At 41.5% G+C, this 9791-nt stretch overlaps 1 protein-coding gene across 2 annotated transcripts in view; it reads left to right on the plus strand.

The window, feature by feature from the left end:
* The window catches only part of LOC311038360 (GTPase IMAP family member 8-like), a 67957-nt gene that overhangs the window by 2203 nt on the left and 55963 nt on the right, over positions 1-9791 (plus strand). Inside the window, exon 2 of one of the 2 annotated variants that reach the window (XM_084047842.1) lies at positions 2876-2970. The exons of the other annotated variant lie outside the window; for it this stretch is intronic. The gene's annotated coding sequence lies outside the window, so the exon portion shown is untranslated. The remainder of the gene's footprint in view (positions 1-2875; positions 2971-9791) is intronic. 2 annotated transcript variants of the gene reach the window in all.

The following is a 9791-nucleotide window of genomic DNA, read 5'->3' on the forward strand; positions in this document are numbered from 1 at the left end:
CCAGAGATTCATCTTACCCCGTTCTCCCCTATAATATTAATGGTTTTCCTCCCAGACTTCCCCGGACTCGACGCTCTGCTCCGTAACGCAGGGATGTGCTCTCTGTCTCCCACAACTATGAGAAGTTGATGTTTAAGCTGTTTGAGCTAATCCACAACCTGGATTCGAACATGGCACGTGTGAATGTGCGTGTTAGTGCTATGGAGATGATATCCAAAGGGGCCTCTTGCTCTTAAAACGCAGTGTGAGTGTAAACGGCCCGTAAATGAAAGTCCTTTGTAAGTTTGCAGTGTTCTCTGTCTAACAGTGCCTGTGTGCAGTTTGTCTGTCTGGCAACTGACCGTGTGCAGTGAGTTTGATCATTCATCCCATAACTTGCATGGCGACGATAGCTCCCATAGCCTGAATTATGAATATCCTGTGTTTACATAAAAACGCTGAATAAACAGCTTACATGTTGGGAAAGTGAAAAACGCTGTTTTGTGCATACTAATGGTCAATGGCCCCAGCCACTTAGGAGAACCGTGCAGTACTAAGAGATTTTTTCCCCTTTTTTTTTTTTTTTTTTTTCGTTGACAAAGGTTTGGGGAATTATAGGTGTGTGTGTGTGTGTGTGTGTGTGTGTGTGTGTGTGTGTGTGTGTGTGTGTGTGTGTGTGTGTGTGTGTATATATATATATATATATACACACACACAAGTACAGACAGGGACAGACCAACACGAGACAAGCACAGGACAAGTCCAGGAGCCATAGGTACGGGAAAAGGGAGAAAAGGACAACGGCCACAACCCAATACAAACCCAATACAAACAATAAAATTAAAACAAGCCAAGCGACTGAACTGCATCCAGAGCTCTGGACCAGTTATCCACGTGTCAGCTCTGGCACCGTTCATTTTGGCAGTAGAACGCTCCAGTAAACAAATATCCAGACAAACCAGTTTTTGATAATAGCTTTCTTGGCGGCAGTTGAGGCGGCTAGTAGTGTGTTTATCCTGAAATGTTAACACAATGTTTGCGTTATAACCAATAAGAAAAAGGGCAGGGCCAATAATAGCTACAACAATCTCCTTAATCCAAATCCAGGAACATTTAATAGAGGGGCAATACCAAAACATATGTAAATAGTCTCCTTTAGTGGAAGAACAAATGGTACATAGATCAGAGTCCACTAGTTTACATTTAAATCTACGCTCGGGCGTGAAGTAAAATTTATGTATGAATTTATAATGAATAATTTGGTGAGCTGCATTTTTGGATGAGGAGAAGATAATATTCCAAATAGAGGGCCAATTCCAATCAAAATGTAAAGCCTGGAATATCCTTTCCCAACTATTTGTAATTAAGAGTGGTTTTGTATTAATAGAAATAAGTTTGTCATATATTAAGGAAACTGTTTTGTTCTTAGTTGTAACTGTTGGAAGCAATGGGTGTTGAGGTAAAGATGCATCCCAAGGTACCCCATAAGTTCTTAGAGCTGTGCCTATTTGAACAAATGCAAACATAAAACAAGTTTGTGTTCTAACTGATTTTGGTCTGACGTAATCTTCACGGGAAAGACGCTCCTGTCCAATAGAAAATGTTTATTAAAGGCTTTCGGGGTGGAATTCATGGAATGGGTGTTGTGAAACATTTGCCACCCACAAAAGATATAAAATGTAACTTTAGTTTTTTTGAAAAAGTTACCTAGTATTACTTTAATTGTCAAGTATCAATTCGTATCTGACGCTGTGTGACTGAAATAAAAAACACTGAAAACCACCTAAAATACCTAAGAAATATCAAACCATAAAAACACAGATCTAAAGTGCATCGCTATAGCCTGTAGCATATTACATAACCGTTATTTTCACACTTTTTTTTTTTTTTTTAAGACAGTTTAGATTGAGACTGCCTGACACACAGAGGCAGCTCATTCCAAAGAGAAATACCCGTTGGTGATGCGCGGGTCGGGTTTTTTCATGACTCGGCCCGCCCCGCCCCGCGACGGAACCGAACCCGCCTCAACCCGCCCCGCGAACCCATATATAAATCTATGGCTCAACCCGCCCCGCGACCCGCGATTTTTTTTTTATTCTGTAAAATCATGGTTAGAAAATAATCCCCAAGTGTATTCAAACTGTTTTATTGTTATTATTCTTATTCTTATTAGGAATAAAGACAAAACAAGAGCATGTTATTTTTTTTGCGTGTGAGAGCGCGTGACCCGCTCACCAGCAGCCCGCATAATTGCCTCCGAAATTCTGACTCGACCCACCCGCGGCGCGGGTTGACCCGCGGGTCCCGCGGGTTACGGGTCAACGCGCATCACTACCGTATATGTAAAAGAACTCTTGCCACAAAGATACCTTTTGGTACTTTATACTGTTTGGTTCGCACTGGTTTCATACTGATGTACAATGAACTTAGTAACAATTACATGTAAGTTGTTATTAACAGTGAGGTAAAAACTATAAGCAATTGAAACCAAAACTGACTCCACTTTTGAAATAATTCACACTTTCTGAAGGATTTGTCAGTCCCCCATTTCCTGCTCAGTGGTCTGACTCTGAACCACTGAACAAAGTGGAAATGTGCAATGATTTACCATGATAAGCATATTCTGACTGCAATTTACATATCCTGGGAGGTTTTCTCCTATGTGATCTGAGTTCACCATTACAGCGAATTGATTACTGCTGATTTGCTATTTAATTGGGTTCAATGAAGAAAACGGAATTCACTCAATTCATTCACTATTTACTAGTTAAAAGAACATTCATTTGTTTATATAATCTCATACATACAATGAAGGATCTATTACACAATCAAAACAATCAAATTGCAATTATCAATAACAAATGGCTAACAGTTTTCTCCCTCAATTTCATTGTAGCACATCACTCAAAGACACACCTGCCTCTGGATGCAACTAGATCTTTTTTTCACACATCGGCTGCTTCACCTGTTGGTGGCCTACACCTGACTAAGGTAAACTATGTTAACTCAGCAGACAAGCATGTGGAGGCATGAGGCACTGGTGCACATTTTTGTGTGTGTGTGTGTGTGTGTGTGTGTGTGTGTGTGTGTGTGTGTGTGTGTGTGTGTGTGTGTGTGTGTGTGTGTGTGTGTGTGTGTGTGTGTGTGTGTGTGTGTGTGCGTGCGTGCGTGCGTGCGTGCGTGCGTGCGTGCGTGCGTTTACTCTTTATAGATTGTATATTTGTCAGGAAAAAGTACCCAAAAGCACAGTGAGTGAGCTTTGAAAATACTTTTAATGATCAAAATACAAACCAAACACAGAGAGTGGCCCTCATTTATCAACGCGGTGCAGACCAAATAATGGGCGTACGGCGAGATCACCGCAACTTTCGACATTTATCAATATATCCTGACGTTGGATTCATCCTACCGTACGCTAGATCTCACGTCTGGTCGATAGCAGTTGTTAACTTTGGCTGCGCCCGTTTATTCCATTGTAGACTTATCATGCTTTTTTGGGTCGTATTCTGGGTCTGAATGTCGTGAAGTCGGGGGGTTTTGTGAATATTTAAGGGTGTGTTATTTAAATGACGCTTGTTTTCAGACATGAGATTTGTCAAAGCTCCGACCTGATGTACGCTAGGATCGGCTGTATAGGATCCTTTGATAAATGTGACTTCGACGTTGGTGTACGGACGAATATATGGAAAAATATAAGCTGTTTTTTACGCTCCGTTGATAAATGAGGGCCAGAGAGTCCAGACAGAGAAAGAATGAACAGCACAGAAAAACACAATATAATCTGTCAGGGAGCACAGAAAAATAATGGGATAAGTGGTTAAGGTATTTATAATATAATAATCTACATCTGCAAAGTAACTAGTAAACTACTAAAGTTTTCAAATACTGTAATTGCAGTGCAGTTGAAAGTATATTTGCGAGAGTCTTCACTCTCAAAAAAGTGGTCTGTACCTAGTCATATTTTAACGTCCATACATCAAGCAGGTAAGCCACAAAGAGATTATTAACTGCACTGCAGAGAGCACACAATTAGTTCACCATGCCCAGACATGGCATCAAAGAGGAGTTGGGGACCAACAATACATCAATATAGTGGTTTTTAACATTACGATTACACCATAAATACAAAACTGACTGTATTGTAGGTTAAAATATTACACGCTGTATTTGATACACATTTCAAAGGAACAAATTTACATTATGTGCACGTACAGTATTCTTACCACAGGGTGATAGAACCTGTAGTAAGCCAGGCCATAAGCCAGCCATAAATGCGTAATTATTTCTGAATTCAAACCAAACACAATAAAAACCGGTTGCGCTGGAGTACTCTACTCACCCCCGACAAATCTGTTTTCTGACTGAAACCTGCTTTTTAAAAGGCCAACCAGACCATTATTGGACTCCATCCAGATTGGCTCACCAATCCTGATCCACCACAGCTCCACACACATCTGCACTCAATGACACGATCAATTGGTGTCAGTGACACAAATAAGAGACAAACAATAAACTCCACCCTGTTATTATAAGAAGCAATTGGATAGGGCACCCACCTGCAGACGACTAGAAAAAAAATCACACCCTGTGTGAAGGAAGCGGTGCCTTTGGGGCGGGGCTTAACTCATTTCAGTTCGTCCCTATTGGTGGTCTGAGTCCACTTACCAAATTTGTACTTGGTAGCATGCTGCAAACTGGAATGATGGCTGTTTAAAGCCCAGCCAATGGGCAGACAGAGGGGGTGGGGCTTAACTAATTACAGTTCGTCCCTATTGGTGGTTTTAGTCCATGTACAAAATGTGTACTCCGTAGCATGCTGCGAACTTGAGTTATGGCTGTTTAAAGGCCAGCCAATGGGAAGACAGAGGGGGCGGGGCTTCAGCAATCCATGCTCGTCCCTATTGGTGGTCTAAGTCCACATACCAAATTTGGACTTGGTGGCATGCTGCAAACTGGAGTTATAGCTGTTTAAAATCCCGTGCTCATCCCGTGCTCATACGGGCGGACGAACATAACATACGCTGGGGGTCCCTGGACCCCTCTTTTATAACTTCAGCAATTCATGCTCGTCCCTATTGGTGGTCTAAGTCCACATACCAAATTTGGACTTGGTGGCATGCTGCAAACTGGAGTTATAGCTGTTTAAAATCCCGTGCTCATACGGGCGGACGGACATAACATACGCTGGGGGTCTCTGGACCCCTCTTTGATAACCAGTGGCACGTGTGGCCAATGAGAGGAGAGATAGTGCAGGAACCAAAAGCCCAAAAGTTGACTATACCCCTCCCCGGAGTAGAACAAAACGGGACATTGTTTTTTCATATCTTTAGGATGTCCCCTTCGTGAAATGGATTGTCCCTTTTTTGGATTTTACTTTTACTGCATAAGTCATGAAATTGATCCATGAAGTGACTCACCACATAGGCAAAAAACGCCTATGCTGAAAGTGGGAGATCCAAGTAAATCCTCTGTCATTTTCTACCTGCTGGTTGTTTTTAGATCATACTTGCACAGATGGTCTACAGGTAGTGTCCCTACATCCCAAAACAATCAGAATGCCAATATGTGGTTCTATTGTAAAATAGGCGGAAATAGCAACAAGTTGACTTTTCTGAGCAATATGTACTTGTAACTTTGGTCCAGCTCTTTTTCAGGGGTAGAATAGATGTGACATTGTCTTTAAGATGTCCACTTCCTGAAATGGATGGTCAGAAGTTTTACTTTTACTGCAAAAGTCATGAAATTCATCCACAAAGTGACTCACCGCTGCCAAAACACGCCTACCCTGAAAAAGGTCAATCCTTTCTCATTTTCTACCTGATGTTTTTGGTTTTACATCATACTTAAACAGATGGTCTACAGGTAGTGTCCCTACATCCTAAAGCAATCAGAATGCCAATATTTGGTTCTATTGTGAATCAGCAGCCTTTTATACAAGGCCTTATTATAGGCGGAAATAGCAAAAAGTGGACTTTTCTTAGAAATATTCACATGGAATACTGGTCCTACCCTTCTATCAGGGGTAGAAAAAAACTTCACCTTGTTTTTCCATAACTTTGACTTATCCTCTTCATGAAATGGATTGTCCCAAATTTTACTTTTACTGCAAAAGTCATGAAATTCATCCATGAAGTGACTCACCACTGCAAAAACACATACCTACCCTGAAATAGGGAGTTCTACACGCTGGTTGTTTTCACATTGTACTTATACACAGATGGTCTACAGGTAGTGCCCAGCAGCCCTTTATATAATATAAGGCCTTATTCAAGGCAGAAATAGGAATATTCACTTGTGATTTTGGTCAGAGGTAGAACAAAACCTGACCTTGTTTTTTCATAACTTTGACTTGTCATCTAACTATCAACCATCAAACTATTTATATTGACTGCAAAGGTCATGGCATTCTTCAATAAAGTTTCTGCACCAAGAAAGTGCAGAACTTCCCCCACCTTGCATGAAAAAGGGATCATACTTGCCCAGATTGTCTACAGGTAAGACCCCTACACGAGCTACAAGAGCGGTGTTATTGAGTGCAGTTTAAGTGATCACAATATCATTTTCTGCACTCGGAAGATTCACGGACCTAGAGCTCATTGTCACAGGACAATCAGCTGCAGGTCTATGAAACACTACTCTAGTGATCCTCTAACAGCAGCTCTTGAAAAAATGGACTGGTCCCATGTCCTAAATTGCACCTCTGTGGAGGAGTCCTGGTCCTGTTTCAAAAAAGCTTTTTTGTGTGTACTTGATAACATCGCACCCACAAAGGTGGTGAGGGTCAAAGCAAGCACAGAACCTTGGATGAAGGGTGATATTTTGAATACCATCAAACTCAGGAACAAATGCTTCTCCGAGTTCAGAAAAAACAAAAGTGAGGAGCTACTTGAAAAGTGCAGAAAACTACGAAACGTAGTTACTAATTTGATCAGAAATGCCAAAAAGAATTTCTTAAATGAGAACATAGAGGCTAACAAAAGCCACCCACAAAAACTGTGGGAGGCACTAAAACAATTAGGCTGCAACGGAAAAATTCAGACAAAATCTACAAACATTTGCATTATTTCAAGTGGCTCGCTCACTACCGACAAGCAATTGGTAGCGGACTGTTTTAACAGTTTCTTCACCACAGTTGCAACCCAGTTGGTAAGCAAACTCCCTCAGCATTCAGGTCTGTATGGCCCCGACCACATTCAAGCTCACTATGAGAAACTAGGGGCTAAGAAAGATTCTTTCTCTTTCAAACCTGTTTTGACTGTTGATGTGCAAAAAAAACTCCTCGCCCTACAGCCAAACAAGGCCACCGGCCTTGACAACATCCCCACCAGATTCCTCAGAGACGCAGCGGTCTCCATTGCTCCCTTAGTAGCCCATATTACAAACTTATCCATAAGTCAGTGTCATGTCCCACAAGAATTCAAGTTGGCAAGAGTAATCCCTCTATTTAAAAAAGGAAGCAAACTAGATCCTGGCAACTATAGGCCTGTTTCCATCCTTTGTTCCATCTCAAAGGTTATAGAGCGATCAATCCAAGAACAAATCAACAGCTACCTCAGCGAGCGTAAGCTGTTGTTTGAATTCCAATCGGGCTTCAGAACATCCCACTCCACTGACACATGCCTACTGTACTTGACCGATCACATCAAACGTGAGGTAGACTCGGGCAAATACTGCGGCATGGTCATGCTGGACCTCCAAAAGGCATTTGACACTGTAAACCACGAAATTCTACTTGATAAGCTGAGGGCGATTGGTTTTGATTGCACATCACTAAATTGGATGAGATCTTACTTGGAGGGTAGAGAACAAGTGGTTGACATCAACGGAACCATGTCCTCATCCCTCCCGGTGAGCTGCGGGGTTCCTCAAGGCAGCATTCTAGGGCCGTTACTGTTTCTTCTATACATTAACGACATGAATGCTGCCTGTAACTGCAAACTGTTCCTGTTCGCTGATGACTCGGCACTCCTGATTTCGGGAGAGGACAAGTTGCAAGTCGAGGAAGCTCTCAGCTCTGAACTCTCAAAAATCCGTACCTGGCTTACCGATAACAAACTGTCACTACACCTTGGGAAAACCGAATCCATCCTATTTGGGACCAAACATTCCCTCAGTAAAATGAAGGTAAATGACTTCAAGGTCAAAGTCGATGACACAATCATCACTAGCAAAGAAGAGATTACCTATTTGGGATGTATTCTTGACAAACACCTGTCAGGTGAAAGCATGGCAACAAAGGTGTTCAAAGGAGTAAACCAGAGAACCAGATTTATGGGCAGTGTTTCCTCCTTTGTCAACCCTCAGGCACTCAGGACCCTCTCGGGGGCCCTGATTCAGCCCCTTTTTGACTATGCTAGCTCCTCTTGGTACTCCAACACCTCAGTGTCACTGAAGACTAAGCTTCAAACCTCCCAAAACAAACTGATTCGACTACTTCTCGGACTGGGGCCCATGACCCACCTCTCTCCCACTCACTTTGCCAGCCTAGGCTGGCTCAGGGTGGAAGACAGGGTTATACAACTAAAAATGGGACTGGTCTTCAAAATTGTAAATGCAGATCTGCCCGAAATGCCCCCTATACCCGCATATCTGTATAAGTACCTCGAAAAAGTTAGTGACACCCACAGTCACAAAACTAGAGGGAGCGTAAACAATAATCTGGTAACACCCACCCATAAAACAAACATGGGCAAATTCTCCTTCTATAGCACTGCCACCAAGGAATGGAATAGTCTAACCCCATCCCTCAAAAAATGCAGTTCGCTGGGCTCATTCAAAACAGCCCTAAAAACTCATCTTTCTGGAGGCCTAAAGAGGAGCTAGTACCAGTTTCCCGGTAGACAGACGACCCCCCCCCTCCCCCTTTTTTTGTACATACTTTTTATTTTATTTTCTAATGTTTTTTTTTTTTTTATTGTATATATATATTTTTTGTACATAATGGTATTTTTTTCCCCCTCTGTATTCTTATGTTGATTATTGAACTGTTTGGTTGCTACTATATATGTCTATGAAATTAATTCAAGGACCCCAATGGAAACAAGCCCGCAAGGACTTTTTTGGCCGGACCTTTTAGACAAAAGTATTATAAATGTAACTGTGTTGTTTTACATTCTTTTTGCCTAATAAAAATTTCAATCAATCAATCAATCAATCAATACACCCCAAAGCCACCAGACAAATATGTTAAAATTGGCTTGTATTGTGAATTGGGTTTTATAGGCTCTTGGGCCTGGTTAAAGGCATTAAAAACAATCTGAATTACTTTTATCCTGATCTATTAATTCTGTAAAATGCCTACAAATACAACAAAATGACTGCTTCAGGGAATACAATTTGATACCATGTTTTTACCCTGCCACTTCATATTCATATGGAATCTATGATTCTCAGGTAGGCCTAATATCTCCACACCTCAAAGCCTCAGGAATGACAAAATATATTTCTATAAGCCCATACAACCTAAATGCAGTATGGCTTAAGTACATGCTGTAGAATACACTTGTTGTGTGCCATTCTTAATGAATAATCATCAATCAGCAGCTTATGGAAAACGGTTTGGCCCCAGTCAGTTCCCCCCACACGGCTCAGAAAAGTAAATAAATATATGAAATTGAGAATAAGCTGCTGATTGATGTATTCTACTTAGCCCATACTGCATTTGAAGTCTGGCTACCATAGAAGGCTTATAGAACTATATGTTGTCATTCCATCTGTTTTGAGGCATCAGGATATTAGGCCTACCTGAGAAACATCCTTAGATTCCGCATGAATAGGAAGTGGGTAAAAACATGGTATCAGAATACATGTCC

The sequence above is a fragment of the Gymnoscopelus microlampas genome (assembly GCF_963454915.1).
Source record: "Gymnoscopelus microlampas genome assembly, chromosome: 21".
In the NCBI taxonomy this organism is placed as follows: Eukaryota; Metazoa; Chordata; class Actinopteri; order Myctophiformes; family Myctophidae; genus Gymnoscopelus; species Gymnoscopelus microlampas.